Source organism: Leptidea sinapis, chromosome 43 (genome assembly GCF_905404315.1).
Source record: "Leptidea sinapis chromosome 43, ilLepSina1.1, whole genome shotgun sequence".
In the NCBI taxonomy this organism is placed as follows: domain Eukaryota; kingdom Metazoa; phylum Arthropoda; class Insecta; order Lepidoptera; family Pieridae; genus Leptidea; species Leptidea sinapis.
Genome location: NC_066307.1, coordinates 3,873,974 through 3,896,091, shown reverse-complemented (window position 1 = coordinate 3,896,091; position 22,118 = coordinate 3,873,974). Strand labels below are relative to the sequence as shown.

At 33.9% G+C, this 22,118-nt stretch overlaps 1 protein-coding gene across 2 annotated transcripts in view; it reads left to right on the top strand.

Annotated features, from left to right (window-relative positions):
* The window catches only part of LOC126977083 (protein O-mannosyl-transferase TMTC1-like), a 173,285-nt gene that overhangs the window by 97,153 nt on the left and 54,014 nt on the right, over positions 1 to 22,118 (top strand). Inside the window, exon 1 of one of the 2 annotated variants that reach the window (XM_050825775.1) lies at positions 16,992 to 17,115. The exons of the other annotated variant lie outside the window; for it this stretch is intronic. The gene's annotated coding sequence lies outside the window, so the exon portion shown is untranslated. Of the gene's footprint in view, positions 1 to 16,991; positions 17,116 to 22,118 lie in introns of those variants that run through there. 2 annotated transcript variants of the gene reach the window in all.

Sequence of the window (22,118 nt, the reverse complement as noted above, 5' to 3'; positions counted from 1 at the left end):
CCAGAACTTGCGTGTTCCGGTCGGGTAACTGGAAAGCTGCTTACCGATTTTGACGACGTGGTTCCGTTTCGGACGGGCGATTTGCCGCTTAAAAAATCTGGAGGCACGGTTAGATTTCCTCTTCAGAACTTGGTAATTCGGATTCTTTGAGCCCAGCGCCGAAACCTTAGTTCAATACGACTGCTTTTTGCAAACAAATGCTACTTTAAGTAACGCATTGAACCAGGGCTATAATCTGCCACCGATCGGTACTACAGAGCTTGGTATAAAAATATCCATGCCCTGCAGTATCACATCGGCTACTGCAACGGTGCAGGCACTAGGATCATCCGAAGGGAAACAAACCTTGCCCCAAGGGTAGGATGCAAAAAAGGAACGCATCCTATCCCAATCTGCTGATTTGTAGTGCCAAACGCGGCGATTCCCTGGTGATCTGCGACGTTGGCGTCGGATAGACACTATACTCCTGACCAGGCAATGGTTGTACGTTCCGAGAGGGGCGTCGACAGAGACCTGGAAACTATCGGGATGTGTAGTCAGCAGAAGATCATAAGGACGGCATGTGGCTTTCCACATCCGGGAGCCGCGTTGGCGACTCAACCAATTGGGACAGACCATAAAATTTTTATTTTATTATTACTTTGATTATGTTTTAATTGTAATTACTGTTTATAATCTGTATGTTTTGTTCCAGTTTTTAAGTTCAGTAATAATTGTAATAGTCAATTTAATTCAGGCAAGGTGTCCCCCTTGAGGTCATGTGTCACGTGGGGGTCACAGAAGATCAGCGTTTCATGGGGAGCCGCAATAAAGACACTTCTAATCAAACCAAAAAGAGCCCAACGTGCAATATTAAAAATAGCATACAATAAGCCTTGGTGATATTCAACAGACTCACTCAGAGCTAAACCATAATTATTTATCTGCTTTACATTACTTAAAACTGCAAAAGAACAAGCACGAATTTCTCATAGGGAGGTAATATGGGATCGCCCAAGAGTGTTTTCTTCCTTTGCTCGAAGAACATATTATTTCCTGGAGCCTTATTTTTACAGTAAATTATACAAACAAAATAGGAGTTCTATAGTAAAGACTAAACGCAGATGTAAACATTTTATATTTGAATGGTTAAAAGTTTTAAACTACGATGATACAGAAAAACTTATAAATGTACTAAACTAAAAAACAATAATTAAAATCATTTAAATAATCAAATTTTTATTTAAGTAAAGAAAATTGATAATTTAAATAATCAATTTTCTTTTCTTACTTAGCACACACACAAACAAACACACACACACACACGCGAATTTCTTTTATTTTTATTTTGTATTATTATAGGGGAAGAGACTGGACCTCACGACACAGGGAATACAAGTGTGAGGTCAGAATAGTTGTATAAAAATAAAGTTACTTACTTTGTACCAATAACCTTTGTAACAGATATTTTGTAACGACTATGTAACTAATATGATACCCTAATAAATTATTCTTATTCTTTTTCTAAAGGTTACTTACAATAATAAATGACTTCGTTATTTTCTTTAAAAGTGATAACCACTTCTGGGATTTTAATTAATTATACAAAAAAAAATAATTTTTAAATTCCACACTTGGAGTAGTGCGACCGCCCTCATATTATCTAATCCAAAAAACATATTATTACGAAATTTTATTGAAAAAATTGTGTGCCCTTTTGTGTGCTCGTTCTTTTCAGGTCTGCATATAATTACGAATGGCGGTAGATTTTGACGTGATTTAAAATCATATTTTGAATAAAATGAAATAAATTTAAAATAATTTCAATTTATTTAAATGAAGCGGTCTATTGCATAGTTAGATAACATCGAACTTTGCTCTGCATCTAAGACGCTCCTGGGCTCGCTTCTTCTTGCTGGGAACAAAACAAATAGTATCTCCTGATACTCTTGACATATCTTTGTGTTTTTTTAAATTTATATCAATGTATGTCTTGAAACAATATTGATGTGTAATAGTGATATACTCAACTCTATAAAATATAGACTACCAGTAGATTGCTTATTATAATATTATTCCTGGAATGGATTACTGTAATTGAACTCATCAGACTCCAGCACTCGCATCCATTATAACTAATTAAACACCACTTCAGCTTAAATCGTATTATTAACTCACGTTCCCGAATATCCTTTCATTCCACTGTTTTATTGAAAATCTCACGTGCATTCAGCATCAACTATTAAACATACAAAACTGCATTCATGTTTTATTGCTGCTCGTATGAGCTCCGCTCATCGCTATTGAAGTAAATTCGCGAGCAAATGAGGCTTATGTACCGCGGGAAATAATAATAGCATCATTAGTTGCTTTATCTTGTTGAGAGGGAATGAATGAACGAATAATACAGAGCTGCACAGCTTTTCAAATAATTTATGATAAATCATAAAAATATGAAGATTTCACGAAATTGGGATATATGTGACATTAACCTAAGTGTATTTATGATGACGCGGTTTCGGTTTTGACCTTATGTGATTAATCTATAAATTTAAAAACGAATTGCTGTTCGTTAAAACTGCTAAAACTCGAGAACGGCTGGACCGATTTGGAAAATTTACTCCTTGAATTATTTGTGGAAGTCTAGAGAAGGTTTAAAAGGTGAATAAATAGGAAAATGCTCGGAATTAAATAAAAACAACAAATTTGTTTTTCCTTTGATGTGTCCATACATAATTTCTATGAGAGAATTTATTGACGCACGGTTTGACAGTTCTGCTGTGAAACAATTTCATTACGACAGTAGGGTGCATATTTTACGAAGTAATTATTGATGTTATGATATATTATTGACAAATTCAAAAAAAATATTATTTTATTTATTATATACAGAACAACGTCTGTCGAGTCAGCTAGTAAACAACAGTATTCTTCAGCACAAAATTATCAATACCTTGAATTTGATTTATTTTTATATTAGAGGAGGCAAACGGGCAGGAGGCAACCGCCCATGGACATTCGCAACAACAGGTGTCAGGAGATGAGTTGCCGGCCTTGAAGGTGGGAGTATGCTCTTTTCTTGAAGGTCCCTTAGTCGTATCGGTTCGGGAAAACCGCAGTCGGTAATTGATTCCACAAAATGGCTGTGCATGGCAAGAAATTTCTTGAAAAACGCACGGGTGTGGAATACCAAACGTCAACGTGATGCGGGTGGTATTTTCATATTGATGTAAAGTCCGGTGGAGGAATATAGCCGCTGGAATCAACCCGAACAGCTCCACTGAGCAATCCCTGTGATAAATGCGGTAGAAGATGCAGAGAGAACCCACATCTCTACGCACCGCCAAAGAATCAAGCCGATCGGAGATGACTTGATCGTCGATGATTCGAGCCGCTTTTCGTTGTATGCGGTCAAATGGAAGAAGCTAGTACTGGGGAGCACCCGCCCAGGGGTGAGGACAATACTCCATGTGAGGCCGAATTTGCGCCTTATATAGTTGCAAGCGGTAGGTTATAGTGAAATACTGTCTCGCCTTAATCAGTGCACCAAGCTTTCAAAGGCCAGTTTGGCCTTTTCTTCCAAGTGATCACGGAACAAAACGTCGCTCGATATATCGACGACAAGTATGCCGATACAAGCTGTGGCAGATAAGGGGGTGATCTCGAATAAAAGGGATACGACAAAGGGAGACTATTAAACGCACAAACTTGTGTCTTCTTGGGGTTGAATTGGACTAAATTTTGTCGGCCCTATTCCGAGACTTTGCAAAGCATTGTCTTGATTTCATACACACGTTGGTTCCGGTTCTCGTCGACGCTATCCTGGGCCATGTTGGCACGGCTGGTGTACGAAGCATACCCTGTGCTGTCGACTGCATAGCAATGAATACTGCTGATTTGCAGCATATCATTGAAATGCAACCTTGTGGGACACCAGCGTTTATGGATTTTAAGTCGTAAATTTATTTGTTCCGTTACACGAGAGAACGAGTCGGTCGAAACGGTCGGTATGGTCGAAACATATTGTTTACTTTTACATAATACGTAAGTATCAATCTCTACTCTGTACTTTTACTCTGTTTCTCATTATGTGGTTTGTATAATGATCATTTTTTGACTATATTGCTGAAGATTTTTCAAGAGACGAAACACAAAAAAAAAACTCGATAGAAAAAAATATTGTAAAATATTAAGTTTTTTACCGTTTTATTACTTAACAACGGAATGTTTGAAATTAAAATAATTTTTATTGGACTTGTATTGCATACTTATATTTTAAAATAAAACCTAAACGGAAAAATTTTCACTTTATTGAGTCATTTCGTAAATTGAAATAATAATGCGCTTTAATTAGCTTTAATGTTAAATAAAAAGTCATTTTGCTTTTTCAATTGAATGTCCTTTTTGAGACTGTTTTCTCGTCAACAACTTTAGTTTGTGTTTCATCATCAATATTTCCATAGAAATACCTTCTGCCTCAACGTTTTGTGCGCCTCGTGTTCATAATATAGGTAATATGCAAACAAGACGGATGTGGCATCAGAACTTAAATGTTTTTGATTTAATTAAAGCTTATTAAATGAAAGATATTGTCATGACTGCGTTACAAATACTTCATGGAACATGTTTATGAACTCAAAGCAATCGAAGGTATCATTAAATGAAATGTATTGACCCAATTATATATTGTACCAATACTCTAAAATAGAGAAAATACTCCACTTACATAAAATAGGATAATTTACTCTAAGAATCATTCCTTATTTAAAACAAGAAACAAACATAATATTTTAAATTTATTTGAAAACATGATTGCTTCCGTTGCGTCAAAAACAGGTACCTACAATGAACAATTTATGGCAGAACTATGATATAAAATTATTACGAGAGTTCCATTACATCTGCTTCTTATTTTTTCTCATCTCTGAATTGCGACGGATCTGACATTTTTGGGACGTTAATGCAAACGAATTTGTTGGTGGAAGACGAAGCGACGTGTAAATATGACCCGAATATATCTTAAATGCAAGAAGGAATGTGGGTCCGGGGAACGAAGAATTGTGCTCAGAATTGAGTTATCTATATTTCAATTATCTATTCTGAAAATATGTTTATATTTATATACTTTGTTAGACATAAAGTCATCAAGTTATTGGTGAGCTCTTATTTTACCTCGGCTTTTTTCTGGGGGACTAGGCAACTAAATCTTACGGGTGTCTTGATGTCCAGTATCACTGTTAAGGCAATATTTGCTAACAAAGGGGTCATAAACCTTATAGCCCGGCTACCCACTTATACCTTAGATATGTGCCCGCTTAGTTTGTTGATTCAAACTCAACTATTTTTTACTCAAAATAGGATTAATAATCACTTTTTGTAAAAAAATTGGCTAAAACTACCACCCATTTGAAAATGTATGCCTTTGGCCTGATAACAACAGGCGCAAGAAACTCAGCGGGCCTTTTTGAAATAAAATGTCGTCTGAATAAAACATCGTTCAATAACTTTATTATTACATAGCCTGATAGCAGTCGAGTCCATTACTAACCTGTGGTATCATTAAGAAAGTCAATTATGTATTACCTAACCTTAACCATAAAAACGCTTTTTAACAATTCTTTCGAAATTCGTTTTAAAGTTTTTTGATGCATTTTTTGGGATCGTGTTGTAAAAGCATAGGTATACATGGACCATATAAACATTTACTATCATGACCTAACCGAGTAGTAGGCATAACAAGTTTGTGTTTGTTCCTTTTGTTAATATTATGATTATCACAGTTTAGTAAATTCACTAAAGTGTCCATGAACGCTAATGATACCATTATCAAGAATATAATGTAATGCAACAGTAAAAATGTTATTTTTTTTCATAATGACTATGTAGGACCTAGGTTATAAATAGTAAATAATATGTTAGATAACTGTCGAATCGTTTTAACCGCGTATGCTGCAGAATTGATACTTCTATTAACTTATTACGTCTACACGGGAGCTCCATTGTAATTTGGAATCAAGATGCCAAGATATATACCGGTTTTACCACCTCTCCTATTAACAAAGCATTCGCATCTATTTTTTGACATTTGGCATTTGTAAATTTATAGTAATTAATAAGGTAAATTAAAATAAAAATCTTGCGGTAATTTGGGCTCAAGATATCATTGTAAATTTGAAATAATGTGTTTCTATTAACATTTTGAATAATATTTCTGTAAAATTGAATTCCCTGCGACTCGGTTGATTAGAGTATCCTGTTTGAGTTGTTATTATGTTGGCATCGGTCTCGTCTTCAGTTAAGTGACACATTTCGCCCGCAGCCATTGTGAATGGCGGTCCAGCGGCGTGTTATTGGTCGCGTCGACCGCGGTGGTGACCGGTAACGAGGTGTCTGGTATCTTTACTTGTATCCAGCTTGAATAATAAATACTCTGCACAAATACCGACTCGCTTTTAGTAAATGCTAGTCCTTAGAATTCCTAAAAACATCAATCGCGTTATTCTATTAATAAAGATTATGTTGTTATTGCATTAAGACAAATATTATCTGTTCGTTGAAAACACCTGAGTTATTTCCGATACTTCTGCTTTCTTCTTATATAGTGTGCCCAAAGACGTTGGTGAAACGCCGATATGCGTCAAAAGAAGTATCTGATGTCGAGGTGTCTGTAGTGATAGTGGGCGGAGGAGAATGGGCGCATTCAACCCCATTTGTCTAATCAATGCTTCTTGACAATACTTCCCTTAGTGCCTCGACTAGAGCTGGCATACTGCCCCTAATTATTTAAAGTGGCTGCGACTTTCCAGAATTGTTGACAGATCATACAATACACTCAGTGTGCTTTTAAATATTTATGAATACTGACTTATTACGTTATGTTCTCCCCCTGCTTGAAGATTTAACTGCAAGTGTGTGACATGTAGTAGGGTGGACCCGAGGGGGGAGGGGAGAGGACCAATACAGAACATGTCCCGAGCACCAGCGGTACAATATGATACCATGCATTGATTGACGTCGGAAAGTGTATGGTGTAATCCAAATAGTGTTGCTTTTTTCATAATTGAAGTGTATTGCTTCGATGATTGAATACTTATTTTTCTTAAGTGAATAATGTTAGTAATATTAATAAATTTAAGTGACTTCATAATTTTTTTTTCTAAATGTTTCCTTGAGAATTGTTTTAGATATTATTTTAATATTACTACCACCGCTTCAGAACCAAATAGCTCTCGAAGAGAGAAGAAACGTTGCAAAATCTCCCAGTATTATGTGCTTGTGCTTTTTCAATAATGTTACTATTACATTGCATATTTAATTGCTGAATGAAGTCATAATCCAATCCCAATTTGTCTTGTCACTCAGATAATGTAAACATTAAAAAAGCTATAGAATACTATGAATAAAAATATTTCAAAGGGTCTTAAGGATTTAAGTCCTCGGTGACAAGACCCTGCCAACCCTCTCACGGTCAGAGAGATCAGAATCTCGCAACAATTCCACAGTAGTCCCGCCCAGTCGCGCCCTTCTGTGAAATTGGTGTAATTGGGTACAAAAAAGACTACGATAAATTCAAATTAATAGTTTTAATTGTCTCTTAGGTACAGCTATACTTCATCAGTAATCACAGCTGCTCTTTTTATTAATCATTCATTACTGCTTGTTCTAGAAATTTTTTTTCCGCACCCGCATTACGCGTTATTCTCACTTGAGCCTCAACTAGGTACATTTGTACACAATAGTGGCCTGTTCCGTGATTTCCAGAGTAAAAGGATATGATGCTACTTCTACTAGTATTTTCTAGTCTGTGACGGCAACTATTAAATCTAATATTAAACGGCATCTTTCAAATTTTGTAGCATACGCATTTGATATTGAAATTAATCTATTAATATATATCTGTACGTGAGAGGTAAACGACCTTAAGTCCATTTTTGATGATTTTCGTATTTTTACAGATTCTAATTTGAAAAAATCCAATTTACATAATGGTAAAAGACATTAAGTCCTAACGCCAGGCAATTCAAAATTAGCAAATATTATTAAACATTAAGTCTATGAGTATGTTAAAATTAAAGAGTCGTAAAGTCTTTTAATATCCTTTAGCATTTAGTTGTAGGCGGGCGACAGTTAGGAATTAAAAGACATTATGTGGGACTTAAGATTCTTTTGAACTAAAATACGCGCGGGGTTCGGGACTCGGGATGCATATGAGCCTCGCTTCCCGCCCGCGCTGTCAGTGACGAGCAAGTGTTCGTGTTAATCGTGTTTTTGATATTTTGGGACTCTAGGAATATCAGAAACAGTAGTTAGAAATACAATAAAAAATCTAGCAATGGAATTGTAGAGGAACAAAAGAGGTAAAAAAGTTCCACCTAATAAAACGAAGATTGAAGTTGTAGACAGGATTAAAAAGCATATCGACTTATTTCCAAAATATGAAAATCATTATAGCCGAGAAAAGACGAGACGAGAATATGTAGGTGCACATAGAAATATAAAATTAAAGTATATAACATATATAGATATATATAACATAATTAAAAATAATATTGCCTTACAAAGTAATAAAAATATGAAAAAAAAAGGTTGTGGGCTAAAAAAATAGATAATGTCCCACCTACCCCATATGAACAAAAAATTTCATATAAATCTGTCAGCCGTTTCGGAGGAGTTTGGTAACACACTCGAAACGAGAATTTTATAAATTAGATACCTCACATATTTATCTTTTCAAATTTTTCATGATACAACGGGAATTTCATAATTTAACACGTAATATAATATAAAATATTGCTTCGTTATAATTTAAGCTACGCAGCCATTTCAAGCACTTAATAACAGCAAAACTAACATTATCTACCATAATATAGGACGATCGATATGGCCGAATGGTTAGTGACCCTGACTACTAAGAGGTCCCGGGTTCGAATCCCGTTAGGTGCAATCATTTATATAATGAATATGGATGTTTGTTTCCGAGTCATGGATATTTATATTATGTATTTATGTAAGTATATTGTATTAAATATATCGTTGTCTTGTACCCATAGTACAGGCTATGCCTAGTTTGGGGCAAGATGATATGTGTAAGAGTGTGTCAATATTATTATTATTTTACTTTGTCTTACCTTCAAATTGTTATGGATTCTTTCCAATAGGTTCTTGTCCTCGACATGAATACATACACTCGAAACTCCTTACAATATCAGATAAACCTTTCATTCAAACGTCCCTATCAGATCCAAACTTCGGCCGAACTAGGAAAGCCGTTAAACGTTTGAGCTCGTTAATAATTGAGCACAGATTTCCACATAAAACACGGAAGCCGTCTCAAATATTTGGTTAATAGGGCGTGTAGCAGATGGCGCGTTAATTGGCCGCGACTGAATCTTGATTAAAATGTTCCACATTTCATTATGATCCAACGGAGCCGGGGGCACGCTCTTTTGTCGTCATCTTTGCTTCTATGGTGGCATTATTCGTTCATGTGTAGTTAACACAGCCCTTGATACACTTAGCTTAGCTTGTTGTCCGTCACACATAGTGTGTGTGAATCTATTTTCACTGGTAGAATACATTTTCAATATTTAAAGAGACATGACACGCTGCCAATAAATATAAACGTCACAAAACATAAAGAGAGGCAAACCAGTGGGAGGCTCCTTTACACAGGATACCAGCTAGATTATGGGTACCAATATGGCGCCTATTTCTGCGGTGAAGCAGTAATGTGTAAACTTTACTGTATTTCGGTCTGAAGGGCGCCGTAGCTAGTGAAATTACTGGGCAAATGAGACTTAGCATCTTCTCATCATCCTGCTTGTTTCGTCCCTTATTTTCATAAAAAATAAAGACAAAAATATAAAGAAAAGCTTACATAATTAATTATTATAGTTTAACTAATAGATTTTATTGTAACAGTTTAGTTATGGAAGTTATAGATTCGGAAATGGCATTTGTCACTGATTCTTAAAACAATAAACGTCATGACATCAAAATTAAAAGTTTATTCGAAATTAATAATGGAATGGAATGGATGGAATTATTATGGTACTCCAGATTAGTTGTTAAAGTAATTCGAGTATGTATTAAGTACACTATGTTACTGAGTGCAAGGCTTATTATATAAACAAGAGGCTTAGTTCGAGCTAAGTTTGATGAAATGTAAATACAGAACAATGTTGGTATAAATCAGAGTGAATCAACATTACTTCCTTGTCAATATCATAATTGTCCTTCTGCAGAGCTATTCTAAATTTTGTTCGTAATATTGAAACCAATTTCTCGATATCCTTCTACTTGTGAATACTTCTTTAGTATTTATAATAATCTAATTTATAACTACATTGGAAGTTAAAGATATTAACTTATTAATATAAATACAATTTACCGAAGATTCCTCTAAAATTCATCTCAATATTGCGGCGATCCTCTACTTACCAATTATTATTTAATCTGTAATTTTGTAAAGGCTATACGGTTCATTTATTGTTTTCATTTGAGAGTCATTACATATTAAAGTTTTAAGAATTTGTCATTATAACCACGTCGATTGAATATTTTAGAAGTTTCAGTTTGTTTGTTTTATTAAATTTATAAATTGTTGTGACATAGTTTAAGAAATATTACATAAAAAACTATTACATTTATCAAGCTTATGGTTTATGGAAGAGGACGATAACTAGAATACGGTTCACTTGATGGTATTTTCTCTTCATGATCAGACGAAGGTAAGAAATCCCGAACGGAAATTCATTCCACAGTTTAGTAGTAAGTGGAATAAATATTCTCGAAAACTACATGTTGAAGCAATTCTACCAGGGGATTCTATATAACTCAAGCAACTCTGCGTTGCACGTATTTGACGTGTATTAATTCAATCATCTAAAATATTTCACTTTGAACCGATATAAATAAAACAATTAATACTATAAAATTGTTCCAAAATACATTATCTAGTGAAAACAGCATTCGCATCGGCTAAGCCATTAGCGTGGACAAACATACAGATAAAACGAACAGAAAGGGCAAAATTGCGAAGATTACATTTGCCTTATGTTTCACCCTGGGGAATGTACGATTCCACAACTTGGGTATACTTAGACCCTTGACTTAGCCTACTGCCGACAAATTGCTGACTCGTTCAGTTTCGCTAGCTTTGTCCCTTTGGTGAACAATCTGATAATGAAGGTTCCATTAAAATTCAAATAAAGTAAATGACACACATATTGTGAACGCCCTCCCTTAAGATATTATTTCTAATTACGTTCGTATGTGGAAACTTTTCCGAGAGAACTGCTTAATAATTCCTACCGGGAATCCGACCAAGTTTACCCGAAAACATTTAAAATATTTAAGAACGAATCATGTCTCCTCGCTTTACCCCGCCATTTGTGAATTTAAGGTTTCGTCTGAATTTATGGAACATCAAGCTCGATATTTTTGTAAATTGAAAAAATGTTAATTAAAATCATTCCTTTGAAAGAGTATCTGATGTTTTATTTTTATTGAATTTGGTACAAAACAGAATCACTAATATCAATTACAATATGTACCATCAATAATTTAAAATTTATTATTCAAACAAAACAAATCTTATAACTATATTTACAATATTATGACTAGATAAAATTAAAACTATCATTACGTGGAAGCGTACCATGAATATTGGCAGCATTACCGCGTTGGATAGCAAGGCTGATCCGTTGACCAAAATAGCTGCCAGCGCTTGGGTTTCCAGCAGCCTTATTGAGGCGCGAAGATAGTATTTTGAACATTATCCGCGCCTCTGGGCCCCTCGGGCCAAGTGTCTCGATACCAAACGGCACAAAGATGTATGACTCACTGAGACCAACATATTTGCGACGCTTGCTGTCTTCGCCAGTCGAAGCAGCAGCCCCAGCACCAACTGACGAAACTTGGACATGAGAAGGAGCCAGAGTGTGTCGACGCTCTGGCTCCTGTCCTTCCCCGTGCCCAAGCCACTAGCGTCATTCCATCAGGACGCTTGCCATCCATTAATAATTATATTTTGGACTATTCGTATCGTATCTCATCAAATTTAACTAAAATATCTTGACTCGGTGCTCTTTTCTCGCACCTACTTTGTGAAATCATTTACTATACAGAAATCTTACAGAGTATCTTATAAAAGTTTTATTAGCTTGACATATTTTGCAATCTCTGTTATTCCTCAAATGTATTTTTGTACCGAAGCCACTACATAATTCTTCATCAAATTAACTTCAAACTTCTCTTGATAACAAATGTTTTAAAGGGATAGATTTTCCAAAAACATAATTTATACTTGACTCTGTTATCGATGGACACTATAATCAGATATAATGTAGTTCTTAGGTATTTGTATTTATGTTGATATAGGATTTGCGCATTGATGATTTTATAATACATTATCTAATATCTTTTTATTCGTACAGTTTATTCTTTATTACTTTTTATTAAATATTTGGTATTTAAAACACTTTTAAGTAACACAATTCATATTTTGGATGCAGCACCTTATAAACTTATTTGTTCTGTATATTACAGTCATTGTAAAATACTCTATTGATTGAAATGGGTGGCTGTTCAGTTTCTTATATGTTCTTCTCACGAGCTCTGGTTTTTCCGAACATATGAAAGATTCGGTAATTTAAAATAAATATTTATAGTAGGGATTCAAAAGCCTAATTGAATAAAACTTACTTGATTTTTAAGTTTGAATAACGTTTTGTCATAATTTTTTGCTTGCGAAGAATTCACCCGGAACACTTAGTTATATATGAGGAATATATATGAGAAATTCGTTGTTAACATTCATATATTTATAATCGTCTTATATTTGCTTCGCTTATATTTCCAAACATGATTTTCACCCACTTTAAGAACTACTATTACTTTAGATTTGTTACCTAACCAGAATCACCTGTGAATAGTTCAAAAAATATCGACACAGCCAATTTTAACAAAATACGATACGATAACAGATGCCATAGAAGAACAAATAAAGCCTTTCAATTATAAGAAAGTAATTTTGATGTTGTTTTATACTTATAAAATAAATTATAATAAAAAATATTTCCACGTCCAGTTTGATTACAAACTTCCCCAATGAGAACCAACATAAACAGAAATATATTGTTTAACGCAACATTATTTACTTCTATTTTATTATTAAATCGGTATTCAGGCTAAGTTAAGTTCCACTTTAAGAGATTTTTTACTTTTGTTTTGTATATTTTGTTAACATTGTAGTATTTTATAAACTATTGCTGGATTATGTGTAAAATATTTCATTCTAGACATAATATTATATATTATATTATATTCGTTTCCATTATAAATAACTTAATTTAAATTTCTTACTAATATAAGAATAAGATCACCTCTGCATCAATTAGTTGACAATTACAACAAAGAATTTATGAGTGCTGATATTTTCCATTTATGCGAGAGCCAGTTTAAGTGCCAAATTAAAAAAATACTGGATAATTTTTAATTTATATACATGCATACATACCTAAAATGAACAGCATAAGTACTTAAGGTATCATTGTAAATATAGTCATAATTTTGTGTACATTTGTGTAGACAATTATTTCTTTTGTTTTCTTTTTTGTGTTTATTAATTGTTATAAATTTGATTTACTCAAACTAGGCATAATTTAGAACATTGTTTATTTCTCTATAGTTTCAATAAGTATTGAATACATAACCAATTTTTCTATGTACCTAGCATTGAATACCTCAAAGTTTTACATGTTAAGATGTAGATAGCATATCTGACTATAATTTTATTAAACTTATATGTATGTTATTTGTTTATGTACCTAATAAAAAAACATTAAAACCTTGATTTGAAGAGAGGAAAGATTACTCTAATTTAAAATAGTGAGTGTCTTTGATTAAAATTAAAAATGTTAATTGAGGATGGTAGAGAGAAATATTCAAAATAAGCTAAAGGCGAACATACAGCCTGCAGGTATAACATAAGAAATTTTGAAGCATTTATACAAAATATCTATTTAGTAACTTGTTATAAAACACCATTATAAATCTATTATTAAAATATTACTTCAATTCCTGACGTAAATTAAACCTGACCTAATATTTTTCATTGAAAATGACTGGTGCAAGATTGCAAGATAAGAATTCAACAAAGGATTTCAACTTGTCTTCAAGAAAAGAGGACTTCCAATTAAATTTCGTTTGAAACACTAATTAAAGTTGCTCGATGGCGGACACGAAGCTATCCTCCTTAAGAGGAGATGACAACATTTCTATTAAAGGATTATTTTATGGAATTGATGACAAATAATGTGCTTATTGTATAATACATAGATGCATTTGAGAATTCGTCTGAATGTCAATGAATGAATGTAAAAAATGTCAGAAGTTCGCAGTCTTGCAATTGACAAATTCAAATTAAATCAAATTATACATAGAATTATCTTAGGTGACGGAAATAACACTTATGAATGTCAAAAATAATTATTTCTTATTGAATTTATCGCTATTTCGTAAAGGGTTGAGCTAATGAGAAGAATTAGCAAGAAACCTACAAGAAACATCGCCATCCGTTTAATCAACATTTACATTTTCATGATCTCACAAATAATTTCAACTATAATATATGTATAGTAATGCAACAAAAATACTCAAACGTCAAATAGTCAATGCCTTACAATAATAACTCAAAAAAGCAAATGTAAATTAATACAAAACATAAGTTATTAAATACAGTAGCTGCATCCACACACACGGTAAATAAATAACTAAAGGTATTTTGTTGTTTTATAAGCGATTTAAAAAAATATATAATAACTTTTAAGAATCTGAGTAAGAGTATAACAGAGTTATAATTTTAGTAAGCGATCAATCTGTGATATATATAATAATGCTGGAGTAGTATAATATAGCTTCAAGCAAGATATGTGGCCAAAGTTTGAAGTACAATGCAAAGCAAATGCCGCAGAGATTCTTTGAGTCTCTTTGGGAATCTTAAAGGACCACTTAATAAAAGAAAAGATCCAACCTGGTAAAATCTGCCAAACAAATTCAAGAAATGGCAAAGATCGCAACTGGAGGAGGACAAAAATCGATTTAATGAGACGAAGAAACTTGCTAAGAAATGCGTAACAATAATTTGGAAAATGCCAAAACCGGGAATGAATTACTTAAAATAGTAAAATACACACAGAGAGCCACTTTGGATATAAAAGCTAATAAAAATATGAAAAGTAAGGAACAAGTAAAATTAACAGATAGTGCACATATTATCAGGAATGCGTACATCAGGGATCCGTGCTCAGCCCGCTTGTATTCAATCTAATCGTAGATTATCTTACCAAAGGTATACTGTCTCCACTGTCATGGACTATGCTATACGCGGACGATATAATTCTGGCTGCTAACACCGCAAGACACTTGCAGGAACTCTAAAAAAAAGTGGACGTACGCCAAAGTACGCCAAAAGTACGGCCTGAGGATTAGCAGGAGCTAAATTAAATACATGAAATGCCCTTTTAGTGGAAACGATACTCATGAAACCATCTACATAGGGTGAACAACTATTCCCACCATAGAGAAATTTAAAAACATATGCTACGTGCTCACACCTGAAGCTAATATTGAAGCTGATGTGACCCACAGAATAAACGTTGCGTGGCAAAAATGGAGATCACCTACTGGTGTGCTGTGCGACCCACGTATATATAAAACAGTATATAGTATATAGTCTGTCCTGCACTAATATATGGGTCAATATGCTGGACTACAAATAAGATGCATGAGAAGACCGCGTAGTGCTAATTGCTCTTAACCTACCGGAACAGAAAAGAGGTAGGGGGCGCTCGCCATCGACCTAGTGGTCTAACGAAAAAGGAGTCCTCAAGAAAGCCCAATTGCCAAAACCGAAAACCCAAGATCGTTCGACTTTGGAAGGAGGATGAGGAAGGAGACCCGACCCCAATTAATGGGATTCAGGGAAGGCGGAAGAGAAGAATAATGCTGATTTTTGAATGTTAGTTTGCTTTTCATTTTTATATTTAAGTTCCTCCATTTCTTCTAGTAGAAGTAGCTATGTTTATATTTTTTCGTTCATTTTGTTTCAAGTTTTACACGAATCTTCACAAAACCCAGCCACAGACGGTGTGATGGATGTAACTCTATACACAGTTAGTCACGGAGTGAGGTGAACTAAAAAAAAGAAACAATGCGTTGCTTTATCATCTCTTCCGATATCATCAACGACCGCGACGGTTCTGCGAAGAACCGTTAAAAAATGGACGTAAGTTTATAATAATTTCCTTCTAGATTTCGATAAACGTCCAACTATTTTCTAATGCAACCACAGATAACTGAAACTAAAGAATTAACAAACGAAAGGCTACAATTAGTTACTACTAACAGACACGACCTTGATTAACGGTTGCAACTCATTCAAAATTCAAATAGAGATAATTAAAACGTCGTTGGTGAATTAATATATGAGTTAATTGACCTTGCGCCAAACCTCGACATTCAGGTGACCAATCAGAGTGCGTAGAGCCGTGTAAACGTTTTTGCATTGCTAATAATTACTCTCACCCGTTTATGAATAATTAATACCTCATTTCGTCACTAAATAAACAAAATATGTAATTCCGTAAATTTAATCTTTTATTCGTGAATATTTCATTCGAGTGACGCATAAAATGTTGTGTTAATCAGTAATTATAGCCGTGATGAACACATGCAATAATAAATGTATTCAAATGAATAACAAAGTAATTACATACTAATTAAATTCTTGATTGGTAAATTAATTGCAAATTATAAATAATAATATTTGTTCCGTTACCGTAACACTTTACACATAACGTTTATATTTCGTGCCACGGATGAACGATAGTTGGCACTTGAATTTAGTGCAACAACAATGACAACCTGCAGCTAACACTAGCTGTCATGCACGACGTTCTTGACGTATGTCAGAGCGAACGCACTCCGACGTGGTACCGCGAGTTGACACACGGCTGTCAACGCGAACCGTTAGAACGAAACCGTCGCGCGCTCGCATCATCTCCAAGATCCAATCGACCACGTGAGAATCCCTGTAGCTGGTGGAGAATCATCGAGTGTTAGTAGCAGTTCAAGGTACGTACGTGCATTGTATTGTTATTGCCTATTTCAAAGTGTTAATATCATCATCGTTAGACCCTGTCGGTCTAAATTCCCAATGTGGCACGGGCCACCAAGTTGCGAGTTGCCACAATATTAATGAAATTTGTAGTAGTTGATAGCAAAATATTAAAGTGATCGTAGTCGTTTTCGCAATTTTTTTTCTTAATTATTATTTTTCTAAATAAATCACTAATAGAGATAAGATAAGATATAAAATAGACTAATAGAGAGAGATAAACGATGCAACTTTTGCCAAGAGAAATTGTTTTGCAATCGTCTAATAAAATCTTTGTATATCGTAGCGAAGTGTAGTATCATCTCTGTGGCAATTTTCGTGTAGGTCGTCCGGTGACTGTTACTGGAACTAACATTGATGACATACGATAACTGATTGAAACTGGTAGAAAAATTATATGTGAGTAAATTCTAAAGATATGTATTAGCCATGTGCAAAAGTTTTTGGATGTACATGTACACTTGAAGGTTCGGGAGGTTTACTCTAGATGAATGTGCATGATTTAATGATGGCCAGATACCACTGCGTGAAAAGTGGCGCCGTACAGTGATTAAAATATAACAGAGGACACCAAAAGCCAATCGGTGGAATGAGTTGAGAATCCTTTTGAACTTACTCCTTACTACAAATGTATAGAAATCTCAAAGCATTGTTAGGAAAATGGATGCTTCTTTTTTTGGCAAGCCATTAATACGAGTATTACACCACAGTAACACTTGAGAAACAGAACACTTTTTGAAAAGGCTTACGAAATCTTCTTCGCCGGAAAGTCGTCCTTCATCACGACTAAACGTCCTCACATTCCACTAAGGTAACGAATGAGTTTTTTAAGGTCTCCAATATAGAACTGATGACTCATCCACCATAATATATCCCAGACCTAGTTCCTTTCTTATTTTTGTAAAGGTAACCTAAGAGGTATACGATATACATTCCCTGAAGAAGTAGAGAATGCGTTTCAAGAGGTCCCTCAGGAAGACTGGAACAACTGCTTTATGCACTGGTTTCAAATTTCATTACATGTAAAATAATATAATAGTTTACAACACTATTAGCACCATTCATGAAATATTTACGATGATTGAAAGATTAAGTTCGTATGATTAAATTAATATGTGTTTCTGATTAAAATTCAATGATGCAATGGCATCCAAAGCACCATAATTACAAACTTGTTTATTTATCTTTTAAAGCATGCACAATAATCTTGACATAATAACAAGATATAAGTATAAACGCACACTATTAATATACTAACTCATATGTATTTGAAGAAGCTGTAACATGACGTAGAAGAAACCCGCCTTGTCACCGACCATATAACGGATTTCAGATAAACGATTAGTTGATCGACTGCTAAATCGCAGGAATTGCTTGCGTTTCGAACAGACGCTCAACAAATCGAAGCGACAAAAATTATTTGTAGTACAGTTTGACAATTTAACTTTTATCGCTTCCACTTACTATATAGTTGAATATCAACTGTTACTCAATAGATCTGAACTTGTCGTTTTTAAAATTATAGCCATGAACACCTTTCGTTATATAGTATTTTTTCTGATGAAACTCACTCTAACACTCACGGTGTTAGACATTTAAATTATTTAAAGGATTAAAACGTAACTGTGTTTTTACATTCAATTCTAAACGCTGCCCCTGAAACGAGATCTGGAAACGTCTCGAAACGTCGAGTTATCTAAAATAATAATAAAAATGTAACTTTGCAAAATCTAATCTAAAAGCGGAGTTACAATTACACGCGCCTTAATGCATTAAAAAATGTTTTATATTTTAAACCTTTGTAACACTTGTATCTTAAACACTAAACCTTTTGCTAATAAACCTATAATAACTTTTATTATATTTTTTACACAATAAATATCGGTTCAAATTCAACAAAACAGAAACAAATTTAGTATTTAAAATTGATGTTAAAATTAAAAAGCTACTTTTGTATTCCAATTCACCGTAAGATGATTTTGACACGCCATTTTATTTCCAGACATATCCTCCGATTAACCAATTTTATCAAAAGCAAATTTAGATGCTATCAATTTAAGTCTCTCCGAAATTTACTGAGCTTATTCCCGTTTAGTATAGATACAGAAATATAAAAGTTATCTTTTTTCACGTATTTAATTACTTTTTATTTGTGTACTTCTAACAGACGCGCCTCCAGATCGCTTTTTGTGTTAATAAAGTTCATATGAGGAAAAACTGGCGACCATATTCATTCCTATCATAAAGCGAAAATGTAACGAAATGAAACAATTGTTTAAGAGGTGTAAGGGCGAGAGTAAACGATTAATCGGCTGGTTAACAAACCGGTCGTTAAGCGGTGAATTATGAGGACAGGTAAGCGTGTTAACGAGTGTTACTCGCCGCTGATAACGCGTAATGTCGCCGCGGCTCTTAATGGATCATTACAATGGGAATATCTAGATAATATACATTTCATTAGGGAATTGAGTTTCATTTGGTATTCATGAAACATATAAACAATCATTTTCTGGAGATCTTACCTTAACCCAAAGATTACCTGGTGACATTGGTGACTGGTGATTATAGACCCATTTTTTCTAAAATACATTTTTATAAGAATCTAGACTATTCGTTGTAGCTTTTTATTATTTTTTAGTTTATTCCTTCTTGTTACATCATAAATCGTACGTTTCTCACAGGCGTCAAAATCTCTTGGTAACTATTATTACACTCTATTTAATATTCTTCATCATTATCATCAGGCGGAAGACGTCCAGTGCTGGACAAAGGCCTCCCCCCGAAGTTTTCCACGACGCTCGGTCCTGTGCAGCCCCCATCCGACGTATTCCGGCGATCTTGACCAGATCGTTAAATTAAAGCTTTTAAACGTATTAATGTTTAGAAATCAACAGACATCTGGGGCATTTTCATTACCGTTGTAAAACCAATAATTGATTTAATTGCACCCGAACTTTTTTTTTTTTCAATTAATGTATCGACTGTGGTGTGTTCCCTGATTTAAAGAAACACAGTAAAAAACGGGGTAAAACCAATAACTTCCCGAATTTTCGAAAATTTTCAATTTTCTAAGCGTGAAGTTAAAAAATTGAATATAAATCATTTTAAACGGTAACAAATGTTTTTATCTATATGTCGACTTGAGGAGAGGCTCGTAGCACAACTGCTACGAGAATCAATGGATATCGGATTGCAGTGTAGTACTTCGTATCCATCAGCATGCCACGATAGAGTGGATTTTTCAGAAACCGGATAGCACTAATGAAACTCTATAGTGAATTTAATGAATTCTTCTAATCTCATTCCTCGGCGGACAACAACTAATTAATAGGACACGTTTACGTAATTGGAATTTTGATTGTAAATCTTAATACTTTATAGTGTAGAGGTATAGTTGCTGTTGATGTAAAGAATTAAATAGATAAGTCGTCAACTTATCAAAATTTCAATAAGTATTATAGAAAATATACTATGAATGAAATGAAAAAAATACACACAAACCCAGGATTTTTGATTTTCTAAAATCAGCTCTGTCTTTGTCTTCATCTGGAATTACTTGTATAAGATTGTCTTCAACTTTGGCAGGTGGATGGGATTTACCCGAAGACAACTTGTCAGCATAGGCTAAACGGATTTGTCCTAAGGCTGATAGGAGAAACTATGTAGTATGATCTAGTCTGTACCAGTTTCGCCTACCGGATGAACTGGCTTGGCACAGCACAAACTAGTTTGTCCTAAAATCGGGCTTGGCCGGTACGGGAGGATACATTATTATGGCGTTATCACGAACTTAAATCAATAACATCCATTGACACCTGGTTTTGCGGATGTCTATAGACAGTTGTCTCATCACGTTCTATCCTGTGGCCTCTTGCCCGTTTGCCCCCTTTTTTAAGAAAAATAAATATAGTTTATTTTATTACATATATTTATTATTATCATATTAGCCAATTATATTATTCTTTAAGATAGCTTGCTAATAGAACTGTTTTTGTTTTTCAATATAATATAATACTTACATTTCATTAAAAGCCGATTTTATTATATTAAAAATAAAGCTTTATAAGATATCATTAAAATAATAATTCTTCTACACCCCATGCTTTTCTTTACAATAAAATATATATTTTTTACACTATTTTCAATTTAAATTTATTTTATATTTTTTAGTTGAATTTTATATAAAGCGTGCTTTTTAGTTTTTTTAACTAATATTTATTTTTAATTTTTTAGTCAAATTAGTGTAATGTCATCGGTCCTCGATAAATCTACAAAGTTTGAACGAAATCTAGCCGTTTAAAGTGGGTCAAAATCGCGCCCAAAGAAGTCAGTTACAAACATACAAACATACAGGTGAAGCTAATATAAAGCGTATAAAAAGGGTATTTAATTGTGTGTTACAAACTGTCAGCTACGGTTGAATCGAGTGGTTCACTCTGCATATTACACATCAATATATATACTAACTAGCATCAACGTATTATAAGACGATGTTTATTAAATAGAGCACACTTTCAATTATCACAGTCTAGCTTCTAGTACCTAGTAATTAAGAACCAAAATCGATCGTCAGTTAAAACTAAAGACCACAAACGGTCCAAGCGCCCTGGGCTAATTGGCCCAAGTGAATTAAACTGATTGGATCGACGAGGCGATCCGATTTGTAGCTTCTCCAGCTTATTGTTGGGAATATAGCCTACCGAAGATATATGAGACTGGATTTGTCATCCACATGCTATAAGTTTCTATATATGTTAACTATGTATGTTTATATGAATTTATGTATGTTTAAATAAGTATATTGTATTAAATATATCATTCTCTTGTAAGCCATAACATAGGCCATAATATTTGCTTAATTTGGGGCAAGATAATTTGTGTAAAAAGTGTGTCAATATTATTATAATATATATATTTTTAACTTATCTAACTTAAATATTATCGTTTAAAATGTAGAAAG